This window comes from Diorhabda carinulata, chromosome 2 (assembly GCF_026250575.1).
Source record: "Diorhabda carinulata isolate Delta chromosome 2, icDioCari1.1, whole genome shotgun sequence".
Taxonomy (NCBI): domain Eukaryota; kingdom Metazoa; phylum Arthropoda; class Insecta; order Coleoptera; family Chrysomelidae; genus Diorhabda; species Diorhabda carinulata.
In genome coordinates this window covers 31,186,019-31,206,648 of record NC_079461.1, presented here as the reverse complement: position 1 = coordinate 31,206,648, position 20,630 = coordinate 31,186,019, and the positions used below count along the sequence as shown (strand labels likewise).

Sequence of the window (20,630 nt, the reverse complement as noted above, 5' to 3'; positions counted from 1 at the left end):
ATGGAAATTATAAAGATTGCAATAAAAAATATGGACAATTGATTTTTGTGGCATTTCTATCTAAAAATACACTAGATAGAAGAGGCAATATTTGGACAGAAATTTTTAAAAAGATTATTGAAATCGGCAATTTGTCTTAAAAGAATAAACTTTATTACGAAACAGAAATTTCATAATAATATAGTGAAATGTAATTTTTTCACGACATTCACAGCTTACAATTATTTTTGCATTGATTCTAACATTTGAAATAAGAAAACATTGATTCAATTTGTATATTATATTCAAAATTACCTACGTCGTTACCTGTTTAATTCATAGCTCATATTACAGCATTTAAAAAAAATATTTTTTCGCGTAAAAGTTTATTTGACAATAAAAAGCATGATATGTGAGAACACATTGTCAAACGAAGAAGCACAGATGAAATTTCTAATCGTTTACAGCTGCTGCTGCTGCTAAAAGCCACATAGTCTTGTATATATTTTGTTTATATGCTGTATCAGTGCTGTATCATTCTAATAAAAGTCAGCTTCGAGGCTTCGATGTAGGATAATTCCAATTAATCATCCTCATACTAAACGAGATTAGAAACCGAATTGATAATTATGTAAACTTTGTACTGTTCACAAATCAGTCTTTTTTGTGTATGTAGTTGAGGTAGAAAACCACGAATCAATTTTATTAGTAACGATTACTCACATCGCCTATATTACAAGTACTATGTTTTAAAACTCCAAGTATCGACACAAAGAATGACAACAATGCACTCGTTAAGGCTCGTCATTCTGCTACTACAGTAGATTCAGTGCAATCCTGAAACATGGATCATGAATTTGTGGTAGCAGTAATTTAATAATATTGTTCACAGATAATATAAAGAGGTGGAAATAAGTCAGTTGAAAAAGAATAATGGTCCAGACATCTTTTTATCCCAAACTATGATGAAAATATAAAAAAACTGGACAAATTCGTTCTCTTAAATAAACTATTACAAACTTATACAAACTTTTTTGGCCATTAATCATAAAGAGAATCGTGCTTTAATTTAACATTCGCCTACACGCAAATCCGAATTTGATTACCACTATGCATACATTGACGCATACATTGATTCTGTACAATGATTGTGAGATAAAAAAAAACCAAATTCTCAATGCAAAACCAGTGATTTTGCTTTCAAAAAACCGTCGTACAAAGTCCTTATTGCTGGTTTTTACCGAGGCATAAATTTTGTTTCAAGGAAATAAATCTGGATTTTACAAGGGGCGAAAAAGAAACATAATAAATTAATGTTTCAACAGTTTTTCTTCATGGTCATGACAAGGCACTGTGCTGATACTTAAACGTTCTAAAAAGACGAAAGAAATCTATAAATGCTAATGTACTGCTGGCCAAAAGCAGTATCTGGAGGAGATTAATTCACATTTTCTGTAACCTTTTTAGTTTTAATAGAATAAAACATTATTATTATAAAACTCATGTTTCTACAGCCACGATTGAATACAGATTGTATAAAATAATATCCCAAAATAGGAAAGTTATGATTATCGCTTCAAGTGTTACCAATCTAAATGATGAATGTTTATCTGTATATTCTGGTAGCTAGAAATTAACTTTTCAAAGGGAATAAATCCAAATAAATTAACCAATAGGCTTCGGAAATGTTGATATGTATGTTCGCAGAGGTTTATTACAGTGAAAGCGATAACAGATTCAAACCGTTCGATAACTCGCCTTCTAAATTTACCTAGTGAATTGAAATTCGACATTATGTCTATCAACGTTCTCAACAAAAAGACTTGGTTTGTTTATATCCCTTAACAAAATTCCAGTTAATGTTATAGCAGTTTAAAATGAAATCATGTATAAGCAAAATCATGTACGTAACTTATAATGTAATGGAGGATTTAATGTATCAATAACCTTGTTGGAGAAAACATTAATTTATGTAAATGACGATGATTTTATAAACTACAAGGTGTGGCTATTAAGTAACGAGACTATCGCTGTTACAGAAAAGTACGGATTGTTGTGAAGTTTCACATAAAACTTGAAAAACCTGCAACTGAAACTTATAATTTATCGAAACAAGTGTATGGTAATGAATGTTTGTAGCATCTACATATTTTCTAGATAACCGAAAAGATACTGAAAATGATTCACGCTCGTGTCACACTTCCACGTCAAAAACGGATTAAAATACTGAAAGAATCGGTAATTTTGTTCGATCCAACTGTCGGTTAAGCTATTTGCTGATAGTCCGTCACAAGATTTCTAGCAAGTACAATATTACAATTTATTCACCGGATCTTGCACTGTGCGACTTTTACCTCTTTCCTGAGGTGAAATCTCCAGTAAAAGGAAGTGTTCTGAAGTAACTAACAGAAAAAGATTTCCTGCACTGCTTCGAACAATGAAAAATTCGCATTAAAGGAGTGTATATTGAAAGTGGTAATAAATAAATGTACATAATATAAAGATGAAATACTTTATATCACCAGTCTCGTTATTTAATAGCCACACCTCGCATGTAAAGTTTCATTCAAGAGAAATGTAGGATCAACAAAATTTCCACATTTTCCGGATTCTTAGTCATGTCACGGTAGAAAATTATGCTTCAAAATATGGTGAATACTGAGCTGAAAACTTCGGTATGAATGATAATAACTTTTCTACACCATTGAAGTACCTACGATTACAAACCCGTTAACCACGTTCCTACTACACCCTACGTTCGATCGATCTTACCTTAACACGATGTTCACCTTTTCAAATTAGCGAGATCGCTAAAGTAAAGTAAAACGTTTTTTGACCAAATCAATCTTCATTTTCGAAATTATGGTGGTGAGATAATACAATCAAAACATGAAAAGAAATCAATCACAATCATAGGGTGTAAAATATATTAAACGAATGTTTCCCGACTTAAAAACCTGGTGGATACAAAACGGCAAAAGAAAAACTTCTGACATAAATTCGATTTATTCATCGGTGCAATAAATTTGTGATAGTCAGGACCGTCTTTTAAATTATGTTGGTAGCAATATATCACATAGGAAATAGACTAAGAGACGATTTAGGAAGAACCATAGAAGACTCACAACAAGGTTTTAGATTTAACAGAGAAACAACAGATGCAAACTTCTTCATTAGACAAATAGCTAAAAAAACAATAAGACAGGAAGATACATCTGTGTTCTATAAATCTTGAAAAAACATTTAACAAAGTTAATAAGAATAAAATATTGAACAGACGAAAAACTATGTCAGTGTTAGGCAAGAGGTATCAAACAGATTCGAAACAACAAAATGAATGAAGGAAGGATATATAATAAGCCCATCATCATTCACCAAAGTGTTGGATGAAGGAGTAAAGAGAACAAAATGTAGGACATTGGAAAATGGAAGGCAGAAGACGAGAAAACCTTGAAATCAAACTTTATAACTTACAACGACAATCTACAGATGATGAATATAAAAATAAACGAACACAAAACTCGATGATAAGAATCCGAAATGAGGAGACACAGAAGATGAAAATAGAAGAATCAAAAATAGAGCTTTATACACCTTGGCATGGTACTAACACAAAATGGAAGATTTGAGCAAAGCTAGAGCAGCTAGAACATTATTTAATGCAATTAAGACACAGTTTATATCTTAAAAGGAAATATAAAAACAAAAGAATATTTGTAAAAGTATGCACACCCATATTGATTACAGACATGGACACTTACACAGGAACAAAAAGCAAAATAGAAAGTGGAGAAATGAGATCTCCAAGGAAAATAGAGAAAAAATCAAGATAAGATAGAGTGAGGGATAACACTATAAGAGAAAATATGAATTTAAAATCAATTCAAAACAAAATCGGGGACAGACAATTAAGATGGTTTAGCCATTTTATGACACAGGATAGGAAAAGATGGAATCTGCTGTGGAAAAGGGAACGATTCAACTCCAGCATGCCTTGCATCTAAAAAGATAGAAAGGCTTCAAGATTTAATAAGTATATCTAGATCTAGATCCAATTGAGATGGGATATGGACGATAAATACGAATTGGTTTGCTCAAATCAAGTTGCTAGCAACAGAATGATAAGACAATATCACACAGAAGCCATAGACAGCGGTTTTAAAGAAAAAAACAAAGTATGGTTGCACAACCCGATTAGGAGAAAGGGTTTTTTATAAAATTAAAAAATTCCTGTGAAGGATAATTAAAAAAAGGATCAATAGCGTTGTCTATCACCTAGAGGAAGGAGAGAACCTGTAGGCACTGGAAAACCTAGATATGGAGTCATTACAGAAGAGCAACGATATTTGTTCACTCTGCCAGAATTATTCGCTGGCTTAGAACATTCCTGTCAGCACGCACAAGGATTGGCTGATCCTGTTATTTTCATAAAACCGAAAAGTGATGGAATTTAGTTTCAGTTTGTCATACATATAAGAGAGTCGTAGTAAAGATTTTTCTGATAATAATAAATATTGAGTATCCAGCTTTTATCAAATATTTTTTCGATATCGCTTAAAAACTTCGAATGGCGTTGCGGGATGAGGACTCAAAATAAAACTGTGTAAGAGTTTTTTAAAATTACATACTAGGAAGGACAATAATATCAAGTATGACATAATCGGAAAAGTTAACCTAATGGTACTGAACTGAATTTTGTACCAAAATCTCATTAGATTGAATATTTTCCAGTTCGTATTGCTTTGAATTAGGTCCAAAAAGTCATTTTTTTGCATCGATTCATCACTATGTATAAAAACGGCATCCAACACTACACGTTTGGAACATAAAACAAACAAGATGATGAATTGCGAAGGGCGAATTTTCTTCGAAAAAATCAAAGGCAGTTTTATCGGCCAGAAAAGTGATGGTCACCGTTTTTGAGATAGTCATGGGATTCTGTGTTTCACATAGTTAGAACAATAACAGAGTATTACGCATGACTGCTTGATTGAAAGAAAAAGTAAGTGCTTCGCCATCAGGCCAACGCACTTTATCAAACCCCAGTGATCGCCATGGCACTTCGAATTGGTTGACCACCCACCGTAATCACCAGATCTAGTTTTCAGAGACTTTTTCTGTACCCTAATCTTATAATTTCAGTTACGAAGAGATATTTTTATCAAACGAAGACGTTATCGCTTACGAAACCGACTATTTTTAGGAAAAAGATAGCAACTATTATTGGAAAAAAGATTAGAGCATCTCTGAATTAGATGTATAGACTAAAAAGAAGTCTATGTTGAAAAATATTGGAATTTATTAACGCCACGGAACGTTGTCAGACTTTTAAAGTAGTGTAAACTTTAAGGAAACATAAAATAATATTGATTTATGTTGATCAATTGAAACTTACATATTTTGTTTCTGATTATTAAAATATGGGTCCAAAACTTACTATAAGCTGCATTCGAAGCTTTCACTTAGGATTTTTCAAAGTTTTCTCATAAATGATAAGATTATAAAGATAGACTTCATTCGTCATCCATAGATAACTATAAAGGAGAAAATAATCACGATTATTATGTGGAAAGCTGCAACATAAATTGAGCTAATCTAATAACAACAGTTTCAATAACAATGAGAGATTCAACATAAAGTTTTAATTGATACGAAGCAACATAAAGTGAAGAGAGAAATGAAACTAATTAAAAAATAATTTTAATCTTAATGTTTTTGACTCGATTCCATTGTGTTTTACCAGAAATTTCATAAATGGAAACTCACTCGGTCCATTAAATTTTTTGACGTTACTTCATAAAACTGAAAATTCGGAATTCGTTGATATCAAAATTATTTTATTGTCGATGTTTAATTCCGTAACGATACCGGTAAATGAAATATGTCGGTCTATTCGAGATTTTCAAAATAATTTCATCCGAACTAAATGAAAAAAAAAACAAATCTGACACTGTCGTTAACTTGATTAATTATGACAATAAATTCTGCATTATTTTTAATGGACTCGCTACAGTTTATTCTCTTCCTCTGGAATCTAATTTTTCAACATTACTTTGTACTCTAGAATGATTATAGAATGTGTACTTCTGAAGGTTCTATAGCATTTAATCAGCTTTACCAGAAATATATCTTCAACACCATCTATTGGAACAACCGTAATTATTTCTTTCTAATGAATCATAACATAACTTTGCAATTCCCGAAATCATCTCATTGAGATTGATGGAAATATGTAGCACTTCATATTTTGAACTTTGTTGCCCCACGGTAGGGAAAATTAAACAGGGGTAGGAAAAAGAAAAAAATCATTTTTGTTTTTACATAGTTTCACTAGGGCATTCTCTTTCATGTCCACTACCAAAAAAATACCCATCTCCATCTTAAAAAAGTTTTACAACTTGATAAAGCACGATAATATGTGTTGACATACGCGGATCCATATGTTACATATGTTTGAGCTCAGTTCTCATAACGCGCATGATCAAGTAGTTAAAACAGTCTGCTGGAACAAACCTATTGTTTAACCAGGTCACCTACCAAGTATCTTCAGTGGTTTGTTTTGAACAAATATAACAATTTTAGTTGTCAACAAAACCTGTAGAGCCACTTGAAAATTTGAAATGAAGCATTCATCAAATCGTGGAAAAATAGACAAATAATACGGAATACTAATACACAATGTTTAGAAAATCATCTTTGAACACCGAGCCATTTCTCCAATTCTGAGAAGAGAAAATAAACTGAGGGGGCTAAATCTGACAGATAGGATGCATGAGGTAACAGTTCAAACTAAAATTCATTAATTTTGGACATTGCTAGAGCTGGAGCTTAATGAAACAACACTTTCTTCTTTGTCAAATGCGGCTGTTATAGCTTTATTTCTTCGTTCAAACGTTGCAATAAGTTTGAACTCGCTGTTGATAGTTTTTCTTTTATCAAGATATTCGATGAAAATTATCCCAAGCGCATCTCAAAAACCGACAGCATGACCTTGCCAGCAGATGGAACAAATAGAACGGTCTTTGACTTATTTGGAGCCGATCCTCCCTTTTCAGTCCATTATTTTCATTGTTCTCTTGTTTCGGATATGAAATGATGGACCTATGCATCATTCATAGTAAAGAAACAGCGCAAAAATTCGACTTTTTATCTGTAAAACATTACCAAACACTCGAGGGAAACATCTTCACGACGCCGTTGTCTTTCCATTGTGAGCATCTTGCATAAAGCTTTCTCAGGTTGAAATTTTCAGTTAATATGCGATGTAGGGCACTTTTTGAAATGCCTACTATGTCTGCTAACTCACGCACATCCTGTGGACGATCATCTGGTACCGCTTTGTAGATTTTCTTCAACAATTCTGGAGTCGTTACCTCATTTGGTCGACCAATGCGATGCTGGTCTTCACAGGTCATACGGCCTCGTTTAAACTCAGCTACTCAACATTATATTGTTGATAACGAAGGAACAGTCGCGCCCCGAGAAGAATTTAGTTCAGCTTTTATATTGGTTATGCTAAAGCCTTTCAAATTAGTATTGTATCACATAACGATAACTGAACTGAAAAAGTTCACTATTGATAGCTACCAAACTAATACTGAACAAAGTGGCATCTTCAAACTTGAAACATATGCTGCATAGATTGTGTACTTTCTATCTAATACAGTGGTATTCTTCAAGCACTACCGCCATCTCTACATCAGGCCAGGTACTTCTGGGTCATTCCTCCTAATGTGTGAAAAAGCAATAATTCATTCATAAGAAATTTTTTTATATTCGCTTTGAACTTAATTTTTGAGAGGTATTGTCCATAACCAACATTCAAGTGGAACTGGTTATCAAGTAGTTTCCACATAATTTCAAACAATTCCTGATTTTTCTATCCATCCTCATATAAATATAAAACTTTGTGATTTTTTCCAACTTAAAAGTGGTTTTTACAAATAACCACCATCCACACACACATTCATTACAATTTCCTTTTGTCGTTTTTGTCATTTGAAAGTGCGTTTATCTATGGCATCTTTGTATATTACTATTCAGAACAAAACGTTTTTTTTTTTTGAGAATAGGTTTCGTTCTTTAGATTTAAAATTGCAAGACGAAGGCATATCTAAACTTTCTATCTTGATGTGGGGTTTGCGAAGTAAGCTTGGGAATTTTTTATCTTATTCCATCACGCCTTTAAGCGAACCAAGCATCGTAGTTGTCAGCAATCAAAATTTGGCAAAGGTTTAGTCAGAGATATTTTACATAATGTCTATATTGAAACAAAATGATACAGTGAATAAAAACGTTATAAAACTAATCGTATTAAATATTTAATATTATATTATTTAATTACCTGTAATATATGTATTCTTAATTCAAAAGCTGTACTTAGCAATTATAAGAATTTTAGTTTTATTTGAGGAATTTAACTGATCTAAAAATTTTGTCTATTCCCTTTAGAAAGGTACTAATAAAAATAATGACATCAATTATATAGTCCCCCGATTGTTATGTATAATTGCAAGAGGTCTCGAAGCACCAAAATGGAGAAGAGAAAATTAAACAACAGTATGTGAAATATTCAAACGAGACAAGAACCCATCCAAACCCTATTCACAGACCTAACCTATGTAGTGTATAATAGACGCCTTCGCTCTGATTATATTTAAATATAACTGGTATTTATTACGAGGTCTGGCTATTAAATAACGAGACTGGTTACGAAAAAGGGTTTTATTAAAAAAATTATTCTGCATTCGAATGCTCCCCTTCAATTTTTCCATTGAACGAAGCAGTGCTGGAGATCTTCTTTGGTGAGTGCCTCTTTTTTGTATGATATACGGCTGCTATTAAATTTATAGCAAAATTAGGTTTTGAGAGGTTCACTTTTTCAGTTGGCATTACAAAAATGGTTCTATTCGTGAATCGTGAAACGTACCTTTCGTCTATTTTATAACGTACATAATCTAATAATAATGGATTCAAATCAATCAATTCATTACCTCTCTCAGCAACTGGGATTGTTTTCTACTACTTTAGAGAATATTTCAAGTAAAGATCTTAGCTTTGAAGATTCAACTTGTTTGAATGGGTAAGTAAATAAATAGACTTGCTGAAGTCAATGAATAGGAATGAGGATAATCTTTTGTTCAAGTTATTGGCAAAAAACGGCCGCATATACTGCAAAAAGTTTATGAAAATTGGTGATCCAGATTGCGCTTTGTAACCGCTATCGGAGACGGCCACATGGCCGAAATCATATTTAAACATTTACTACAATAATCGTCATTATCATCATATAAATATATGTCAAGCCAATCTTTAATTGTATTGCCGATAAAATCCAAAAATTACAAATTTCATATGACGGACGATTCAAAATCTTTATCGTTATTTGTATAATATTCAGATTATTGTAGAAAAAGTTTCACATGGAATTTAATATTAAATATTAAGAAGAAATTTGCTTTAAATAATTTCTCAACCAATAATAACAAAAATCGAATGGAAATGTCACATCTTTTAGATTTATTTTACTTTATTTTGAATCTGCTTTTGATACTAAATAATACGAGAAAGGTCACGAGAAGCATATTTATAATGAGAAACCTTATAAGAATTATTGAAGACATGAGATAATTCGAATTTTCTTTGAACTTCATAAAAGTATCAAATAAATAAATTACTTCGCGAGCCCTTATTATCAAATATCTACAGGTTATGTAGAGCAATCGTGAACTTTTAGAAGTTCTTTCCACATTTTTTCTACTTTTATATTCATTCCACATCGTGTATTACACCATCTCCGACATTCTTTCTTTCTTCATTCGTTCTACGTGTCTCAAATATCTAAGTCTTTACCATATCCCAAAATATGCTTACTGAATACATTTTTTTGTCTTTTACTGATTTTTCTCATCTTCTTTCGTTTGTGTTGATCTTACGGTATATTTTCATCAGTATGTTTCTTTGTCTTTGTTTTATGTATAGTTTTTCTATATAATTATTTACCCATGTCTCATAAGTCTGTTTTTTTCAGTATTTCAGATTATCTTCTGTTATTCTAATTTGTATATCATGTTTTTCGTACCCTTTCTCAACTGTTGTTGTACCTAAATATAAAAATTATATTTTGTTTTCACCAATACTAACATTTTCAACTTTTCAAATCTGTCTTCATATGCTTACTATATAATCAGTTCTATTTCCAAAAATGATCAGCAAAATTTGGAGCTACTTCTTCTAATTTCTACCTTTTCTGCTCTCACCTCAGAGTTATGTCTTCTGCGTAAGCTGGATATCGGTCATTATTATTTAAATAGTTTGTGCTGTCACTGTTCTTTATTATTTCCTCGACACTAGACAAAATGAGTTAAAACTCGTTTGATCCATCAACATTTGACCTTTACGTATTACTTTGCTGTTCTTGTCAGTTTTATCAGCTAAAAGTTTTATTGTTATATTTTCCTGTTATCAATTATAAACAAACCACAGTTGAAATCCATAAAACGTGACTTAATTCCATTTCATATTTATACACATAAAGATTGACTTTATTTCTAACTAAAAATTTTGGTAAGACAACAATCAATTGCTATAAAAACATCCCGGTACTCTCATATTCAGCATAATATTTTTTCTTGCTGTTTTTATTCTCTTTTATATTCAATGTGCCTTCAATTACTTTTTTGCGTATTCTCCTGATGGATACTTACTTCTTGGAGATAATTATTTAATAGAAATATAGGTTCAATAGGCTCGTTTCCACTAAGAATAAATCGGAGGGTTTTGAGTTTCTAATGAATAACCATGATAATTAGTAAATAAGAAAACAACTTCTCTACAAAAATAATAAAAGATTAATAATATTTTTGGAAAATAAAATCGACAAACTGAGGCGTTATTTTCGTATAAAGTAACCAGGTTATTTCGAGTTTTCAGCAATTATTGTTAAATTAAGAAATTTCGTTTTTAGTTTAATCTTTAAAAACAGGTATAATTTGCCATGAAATCAGGATTTAACAAAGTAAACTGCAGTAATTTGTCCAAAATTGACGCGGTTATGCTTGACAAATTTTTTGCATTGAACACCTACTTTTGTTCATCGAAAGTCCGCAGTGTTAAAACTTATCTGTAAGTATTATGTGAAAAACAAACAAAGTCTTATTTAATTAGCAGTTACCAGTCAGAGAGTCGCATTTATCCACTATGGAATGAAAATTCTTAACTGATTTTGAGGTTAGCCAACAAACACAGCTGTTTCGCGAGGTGTGACATTATTCAAGACACCATGACAGTCTTGGCTTTTTTAGCGGTCAATTTACGGAAATACTAACGTAAAAAACCTATTTTTCTTAAAATAATATATTTTTGGGGTGAAATAGATGCTAAGGTAAAGTTTTAAACTGATTTCCAAATTTTGTCAACTAGCCTATTATTTTTATAGGGGAAAAATTGTTGTAAGTATTAATTATTTTATTGTTGAATGACCTGTCGTTAATAAAAACGATTTTAAGTGATTTTTTAGATATCTAAAGACAGGATAACTTTTCAACTTATCATTATAAAATTCCGTATACTTGAAATATAGTAAGTTTCTTTAATAACTATATCTAGTAATTGAAGATTATAATCGTATTTTCTTTTTTGTATTTTCAGATATAATAGAATGGAGATGACCGAACAAAATTTTTCAATATAGTCTTCTCTCCATTTACGTATCTTAAACAATCAAATTTCGAATAAATTATAGAAAAATTTATGTATCAAAAAAATTTTAGAAGAAAAACATGCTTCTTCTTACTGACTTAATTAATATTTCCTTTCCTTATACAAAGTATTATATGAAAGCTATTTAGTAACTTTTCACATTATGCATAACTTCCTTCTGAGCTATTTAGGAAGAAAAGCTTATAAACTAAGTTTTAAAAACTTTAAAAGAACAATTCCACGTGTTTTTCACAATTTTGTTTCGGTTTCCAACATTAATTAGTTGCAAAGCTGATAATAAGTGAAAATTCCAAATCTGTTAGCTGTTATAGATTAACGCGATAAAAAAATCCAAATAAAAAACTAATTCTATTATTTTATACAATTTTTGTTACTCCATGACTAGCAAAAACATAACGTGTAGCCTGAACAAAAATCCAATTTGAATATTTTGTGGCAGTATTTCGCAGTAATATGTAGCTGCACAATAATATTTCGCATTCTACAGGTTTAAAAGCTCCAGACATGAAACCGATATTGTTTTTAGCTTTTATTAAGCGCACCCTTCTAATACATATTGAAATTCACCAGCAATAAAGCAATTTCGTTTAAAATATGGATTAAATTATAAAAAATACGAAACCGTTGGTTATTTATGTACATACAGGGTGTTTCCAAATTCTTGCGACAAGTTCAGGAGGTGATTGCTCGTATGAAATTAAGTTGGGTCTTTCCTATAACAAACTTTCCTCAGCCCGTGAGAAGATGATGTTGATATGGAAAATGAAGATTGGGAAAGATATAAAGTCTATCAGATAAATTCAAAAGTTTAAATACTAGGATTTCTTCGCCTTCTAGTGAATTAAAGTATGAAAGAAGACCCGCACCTACAAGTTTCTCGTTCATAGCCGGTTTTCTAGGCATTATGTAACAGAACCTGCGGTTAGTTAGTCCTTGAAACATTAACCAGAATAATTTTCTTTCATTTTATTCCTTCTTCTAAAAATATTTCTTGTAAGGCATATTTCTATGCATTGAGAAGATCCCTGATCAGTTAAAAGCTTTTGCGCTCATTTTCTACTAAGAATATTGGCGTTTTCGTTTAGCTTGATTAGCGAATACCCTTGGAAGCTCAATAGTTTCCTAAGGCATTCTCATATCAGTTTTGAATCCATTACCTGGGACCTCAATACTTCAGTAGTAGTCTGACTTTCACAATGAATCGCGTTTCTGTCCAGGTTTATTTCCAGAAATATTGATTGATTGATTGATTGACGGTGTCCTTATATTCTTGAAACCTTCTAAGCAGAAAGATATTTAATAACAATTTGACTGAATTCATTTTTGTATTATTTCCAAATATCAAATTTCAATATATAGGGCATTTGAAAAACAAAGTACCTTCCTAGTTTTCATTCAGATTATTTCTTTCTATTACTTGATGTTTCTGGTGGTAGTCGATCAAATATCCCGTTAAAAGAAGAGGCATGGCAGAGGACAACAACTGGAGATTATTTCAGCAGGTCATACTCACAAATGCTCTATCCTCTTCAACAAAAGACTTAAGTACCTCTAAGGAATGGTGCTAGAAGTCTAGGAAGTCGTTTAGAAGACGTCCAGAATAGTAGTCTACAATAGGCGAAGTTTACATGTCTACAATGAGATGTAGAATTATGCACCAAATATCTTTTGATGAAGACCGAAGTCGTTATTTTAAATTGATTTTCATATAATACAGATCTAAAATGAGGACCAGTTATCACGAAAAACATATAAAAAGGTCTAAGAACTATGAAGAAGATTATATTTTCAGGTATAGCTGAAACACATTCCCAATCAATTTAAGGTTTCTTTTGAGCTGTTAATAAGAACTCTTTGAAATCTAATAATTCGATTGCCCTTTCCCAATCAAATATTTTTTACTGAAAATATGCACTTCAATAAAGGAAGTATGTAATTAATATGGTAATTTCTGTGATTTATCCATTGTTCATTAGTCAATTTAGTTCTCAATTCTTTTTGTAAACTATATTATAACATAAATATTTAAACCTCACATTTTTTCTTGTCTCAAACATAATTGGGTTGTGCATTTATTATCATTTATAATATTATCATTAATTATTCATCAAATATATAGCAAAAAATATCTAAATTTGGAGGTAATACATAACATTCCTTTTCTAGTAACTGTATAGAAATGTTCATATTGTCCGAAAGCACATTGAAAAAACTTTTCTGATATCAAAATATTGAATGCAATGCTATTTCATTCTTTCATTTATTTCCCAGTTTGAGAAAACCTACATAACGCCCACAGGTTATGGCGTATTTTTTATGAAAAATATGTGTAGTAATAATAACAATACGATGGAACTGAAAATAAGATGAAATTGGTTCATGGAAATTAACTTTGGTGTTTATTCTATTCAAAGTATAAATATTTAAACATAAAGCAAACATTTTCATAACAAATAACAGGATTTTAAAAACTAATTCGTGTTTTGCTACCACAACACTCAATTTTAAACTGTTCATGCTTTAAAAAAAACATGCTGTAAGATAAAACAAGATTTTCTACAGTAAATAAATAGAGCGACTAGGCGCAATCCACCAAAGTATTAGACACCAAGTCTGTATTATTTTTATTATTATTAAACACCCTCAAAAAATACATGGTTTCGATTATAGCTTGTAAAATATAAATTCTTTAAAATTGATTCTTAACGATGAGGAATTTATTCCTCCGCACGCTATTGTTTGTTGCGCGTACTGCCCTGAAAGCGAGTAGGTGCATCAATTAAAACAATTTTTAGTGTACACAAAGTGTATTGAGAAACCTAAAAATAATATGATATAATTTAAATACTACAGAAAATTTATTCCCATAGACAATTTTCATTTTAGTCAATGTCTCCTCAAACTAGACGATTGTTAATCAATATAACTTTCTCAAACTTTCTCCATCGATCTAAACTATGTATGTATTTATATAGAGATTTGAGGTCTCGCATACACTGCAACCCAAAGGATCTATTGCGTCCCCCTTTCTTGCTGAGATACGGAAGAACCCAGTGTTTACAGCTGATCCATTAAAAAGTCTAGAATGTGGAATGGTTATATCTGCTAGAGATCTTCGTCTTTTATTTCAAGCACTCACAGGTGTAGTGCTCTAGAATTTTTTTGAGAGAATGTGGATAGAGTTTTCGTCCTTTATGCAACAAAATCTACACGCCGTATTATCTGCTAGGTCTAGCATCTTCAGGTGTTTGTTAAGGCGACAGTGTCCCAAAAGAACTTCTGTTAGTATTCGTAGATTGTTCTTACTTAAATTGATACATTCAGCAGATCTACTCTAGTTATAGTTTCGCAGAAAAGTCTTTGCCTGTCCTAACTCCTGTAGGTTGTCCTAATAATTGGTTTTGCTCCTATCTACCTTTTTTTCCAGTGCTGTTTCTATTGTTCTGTAGCAGATACCATAGAAGGTTTTGGGTCCCATGAAGGTCATCGATATAAACTAAAAGAATGTTTAAATAATTGTAAAATTTTTTCGTCTCTCGAAGTTTTTCTTATATACAACCATAATGAGATTGTTATTTATGTAACAAGTGCAAAAAGTAAGACCTGCTCTTGCCACCAGAAGCATTGGCCAAGAATTCAATAAGCATCGAGCGTTGGACCATATCGAGGACTGCATTAACGCGAAGTAGATCCGTACAGTTTTTAAATAGATTTCGTTCCAAACTCAACAGTATCAGAATAGAATTAGAATTTAATATAAAGGCCAGAGTGCTACAAGAAGAAGTCCTCCCTTCGATACTCTACAACATCCAAGACTGACAAGACCTTGACGACTATCAAAACGAACAACACTGCCACCAGCAACATTGACTTCTAGAAGTTATCGAGGACTGGTAACCAACCTGATAAAGCAACATCAACGAAGGTTAGATCCAGAGAGTTTCTTCAAAAAAAAATGAGAAGGTACCTGAAAACAACGAGGAGATCGCAGATAAAATAATCAACAATGTCAAATATTTGAGAATCCTCTTGAATCAAGGTCTAGGTAAACTGCATAATATACAAGGAAGGCAGGAGGACTTCTGAAGACAAGTTTCATCTCGTCAAGTTCCTAAGTTATTCCTATCATGATCTACAGTGTTAATGTATAGTTCTTAAACAGTAAACACCTTTTGTTGCAGAAGACCCAGCAGGTCCAACATAAGTTGTATCAGAAGATACAAGAAAGCATAGACATCGTTAGAAGAATATTCGAAGAAGTGAATACCTATCCCAACTTTATTAATATGCTCATGTTTTTTTTCTCTATTAATATTTACTTTTTATACATCCTTAATGTTTTCATCTCAAACTTTTTATTATATTTTCGTTTTTTGATTTACTGTTATAACCTAATGAAAACATACTTTTCCGAAATCTCTTAATATAATAGTGTCATTTATGTTTCTTCCTTTTCTTCTCTCTTTTTTGCATTTTATCATTAATTTATCATGCTTTGGTTTTTGTTTTGGTATCCTTGCTTATATTCGATTTGCAACAATCATCTTTTAATATTTTCAAATTTTGTTTATTAACTAATTGTATAATTCTTTTAGTAATGAGATCAAAAAAAAATATATATGCTAGTAAACTATTCTTTATTTTGATTCTTAAAGTTTTTGAAAACTAAATGTACAAATTTACACTTGCGTCCCAAATCCTGAAGTTTGAAAAATCATTAAATATCTGTAAAAAATAAATATTTTCTCCTCGCTGTGTAATTTCAAAAATTTATGTTTTATCACCAGCATAGTAAACGAACGCATAAAAAAAATTGATTATCTCTCAAATTGATTCGATCAAATTTGAATAATCCGTATTTATTCAACAACATGAGGACTGTGTAAATAAAATTACAGAAAAAAACTCACCTAAACGCCACAAACGAATTCAAACACGACCGGTTTTCACGAACTTTTCTGTCACATTTTATTCCATTACGGGTTTCGCTCAGCACAACCTTCGTATCCCAAAGCCCGCGAGCGACTAAAGGAAAACCGAAGGATTAAATGAGATCTCTATTTTCACTCAAAACGCAGAACAAACGCGCATCACTATCAGTCTTTTGTTATAAACTATAGTAATTTACTTCCCATAATGGACATTACTTATTTATGGGAAAGAGTAATGGAAAGATATGACAATTCCCGTTTAGGTAGACCGGGACCCACTTTACGCGTGGAAAATGTGGACACCTGTTCGGATCTTTTTGGTCCTCCGATATTGATGATAACGATAGCATAAAGCGGGGTTGTAAAAGGTCGCTTTTTCAGCGTTCTGCTCGGCAAATTTGTTTGTGATAACTGATGTTGGTCATTTATTCCTTTCGAAGGGATCATGATTTTCTCCCTTTCATATGTTTTGAATAAATTCAAAGTGAAATGGGCAATTTCCATAAAAAAATATATGATTCTGATGTTTTAGAATACAACTTCAGCTTTATCTATTAATGCATAATTGTCGCACATTTTTTTAGTTTAAAAATCACCGAATTTTGTTGAATACTTTTTGTCTTATGAATGATTTCAATCGCATGATGTTTTTTTGGTTATAGCTGTTTCTTCTTGCTCTGCAAACCAGACCTCCACAGCTTTTATTACCTCCTCGTTGGAAGAAAATTCACGACCTTATAAAATTTTTTCAGTTGAAAGAAGAGATGATAGTAGGACGGATCCAAATCTGGTGAATAAGGGGGATGTTCTATTAATTCAAACCCTAAATCACGAATTTTTTGCTTGTCAACATGAGATTTGTATGCAGGGGCGTTGTCCTACAAAACATCTTTGGATAACTTTCCGCGTCCTTTATCTTTAATTTTTTCCCGTAGAGTGGTCAGTAATGTCGAATAGTAATCTCCAATTATTTTTCTACCTTTATCCAATCATGATTACTACATGGCAATCCCAAAAAACTGAGGTAAGAACTTTTCTAGCTGATTTTTGGACATGAAATTCCTTAGGTTTAGAAGAACCAGAGAGTTACCATTCCATAGATTATTACTTTATTTTTGGATCGTAGAATTGTACCCAAGTCTTATCCATAGTTACAATTCGGTTTAAGACGTCTACATTGTTTTCAAATCGAGCACAGATCGAACGCGATGCTTTTACCCTTGCACGCTTTTGGTCAACATTCAAACATTTGGGGATCCATTTTGCAGCAATTTTTCTTATGCCCAAATTGACGTGATTTATATGATGAACGCGTTCGTATGAAATCATCTTTAATGGAAATTTCACCTCTTTGAGTGGTCGCTGGCAGTCGAATTTTTCACGGTCGCATACAAAGGACATTGATCACCAAGGGTATTAAACATATCTTCGTAAATCTGCCTACCTCTGAACCCTTTCAAATACTGGTACTTGATGAGGACTCGATAATCCAATTTTTCGATTTTCACTATTTCGGTGGACATTTTTATTCTTTTAATTTATTGCGTAACTCTGGTTTACTTTTTTGACGTCAAACTGAATAGATTTGGGTAGAAAAAAACAATAACATCGAAATGAACCCATGAACCTGCAAAACGATTGGTATTATTACGAAAAATCGAGAAATATCCTTTGATGCGGTCAACACCAAGACATATTCGGAGCCCTAAACCTCAAGTGAATATGATTAGAAAACGCCAATACTGTTAAACAAGATGCTTTGAATAACCTAAGTAGAGATCTGCAACTGTCAAATTCTTCCTCAAAGATTGTGGTTTCTAGGCTGAATAATAAAACTTAATAACAAAAAGAACTGAAATTTTCTCACTAAATAACGAAATCTCCTCAAATGTTTTGATGAATAAGATGACTTCGTATTACTAAGGATGTACCTGGTTTAATGACTGCTGTGGGATTGAAAAATTTCGTTTCTAATGTTACGTTTTCTTACAAAATGGGAATAAATTAAGGTCGTTATTTATTGTTGATCCCACAAAAGTAAAAAGAGATTAAAACACTATCGCTTTGATCTTGGACAGAAAACACAACTGGCCCAAACGTGTCAACAAGCTGGTTATACAAAGTACTCTTGTGGAATAGTAGAGCTTAAAAACAATATTAGATTTAAAAAGATTAGCCTCCTCGGGAAGCACTATTTCTTGGATAACGTAACCTGATAAAGCCACTTTAAGGATCAAGGAATCGTAAAATTTTGTTACATATAAAACAATTTGTGAAATATCTTAACTAACGAATGAATCATCGTTTCCTTTTTCATCTCTCTCGAATGAAAAATGTTCCAAAGGCTGAGACAGAAGAAGAAACGGAAATTTTTGATAGGCTATAAATAATTTCATGAAAACAATAAGGGATGTTAAGAAAAAGAGGCATAGAATGTGTTTTTTCATCTCATTTTATTTAGAAATAAGAAAATTTCAGAGTTTTCTCAATACGTTGTAAAACTAAAGGTCGATTTTAGTTCATAAATTGACCTTAATGCGTCTCTTACAACGGATCAGATCTAGCTTGAGCATTAAATTACATTCTCATAACTGCTTAAACTTTTTTTGCGCCAATTGAAATTTAAAAGATGAAAGGGGAAAGAGATTCTAGCAGGACCTTCCTACGAACGAGGATTTCTGTCAAAGATACTGTAACGCATAGATTAGGGCAGGCTATTTAGCAGCTAATTAGAATAGCTCTTTGCTTTCAATTTCAACAAGAAAATCAAATAAAATATAGTATTTTCCAACTCCAAATGAATAAAAACGGAATATTGTTCAATATATTGTAATCTTTTATAAAAAAGAGTGTCATATATTTTAACTAGAACTGATACAAAAATTTTAATCACAGATTTTGAATTGCCATTGAAAGTGGGACTGATATTCCGTGTTATTTTCTAAATAACCCCCCATAATTGTATGATATAGGAACATCCCACTTATAACAGGTTCACAAATACAAAGTTTGTTTAACTGATAACAAAATCATGAAATTAGATGCTAAGTTAGTCCCTGCAATTAATTTGTTCATTTACAGGAATCCACTGCCAGAGGGTGAGCTCTCCAGTTGAAACGAGTGAGATACGACAATAAATTGAACTGTTACAAGTAGCAGTTACGATGAAAGGATTTAAAACAAAGACATTACTAAAATGCATTACCTTAAATGTTCAGGTTAGGTCTGTCTAATGATAAGTTTAATGCAGAAATTAAGTATATCATAACTCATAACAAATAAGAAAACCATGAACAATGTAGTGATTATTCTACTTATCACGAAAGTTAGAAAGAAATGTAACTGTTTTGGTTTACATCTTAATCCCAGGATCATCCATTCCAGATAGAAATATGAATTTTAAATAATATTGCTGACTAAAAAACCTATATCAAAAGCAATCCATTTAATTTCCTCTATAACAAAATACAAAAGACACATACCAAATAATATCAATTTTCTATTTCGTAATTTGAAAAGGTAGGGCTCAATCCAAATCCTGAAACTAGGCAGTTTTATTATTCCCACAATAACCGTTACAAGATTGAGACATTTTGAAAAAACAATTATTCCGCATAAATATATGATTCTCTTCTAATTCCCTCCCGCAATAATATAACGACTACAGCTATTTCAACAGGCGTTGTTGCAATTTTGGAAGTGTTTGATTGAAATCTCCAACAGCACTCTCGTCACAGTTGTTTGTGTATCCTCAATCAGTTCAAAATGCTGCAACGTTTTTGATTTTGGGGACGAGAAAAAAGTGACAAGGCGATAGATATGACTGTTGAGATTGCTGTATTAACAAAGGAATCTCTATGGAAGCTAAAAAATACGTCTTAGTCAATGGGTAGTGGCAGAGTACATTGTCGTGATGAAGCAAGTATTTTACGATAGAATAATTGACTCACGTTATGAAACATCACGCTGGTGTCAAAGAAGAAGATTAGCATCATTTTC

At 31.9% G+C, this 20,630-nt stretch overlaps 1 protein-coding gene across 1 annotated transcript in view; it reads right to left on the bottom strand.

Moving 5' to 3' along the window:
* Positions 1-16,727, bottom strand: part of LOC130903714 (slit homolog 3 protein-like) — a 169,435-nt gene extending 152,708 nt beyond the window's left edge. Inside the window, exon 1 of the mRNA XM_057815953.1 lies at positions 16,611-16,727. The gene's annotated coding sequence lies outside the window, so the exon portion shown is untranslated. The remainder of the gene's footprint in view (positions 1-16,610) is intronic.
* Between the last annotated feature and the right edge of the window lie 3,903 nt (positions 16,728-20,630).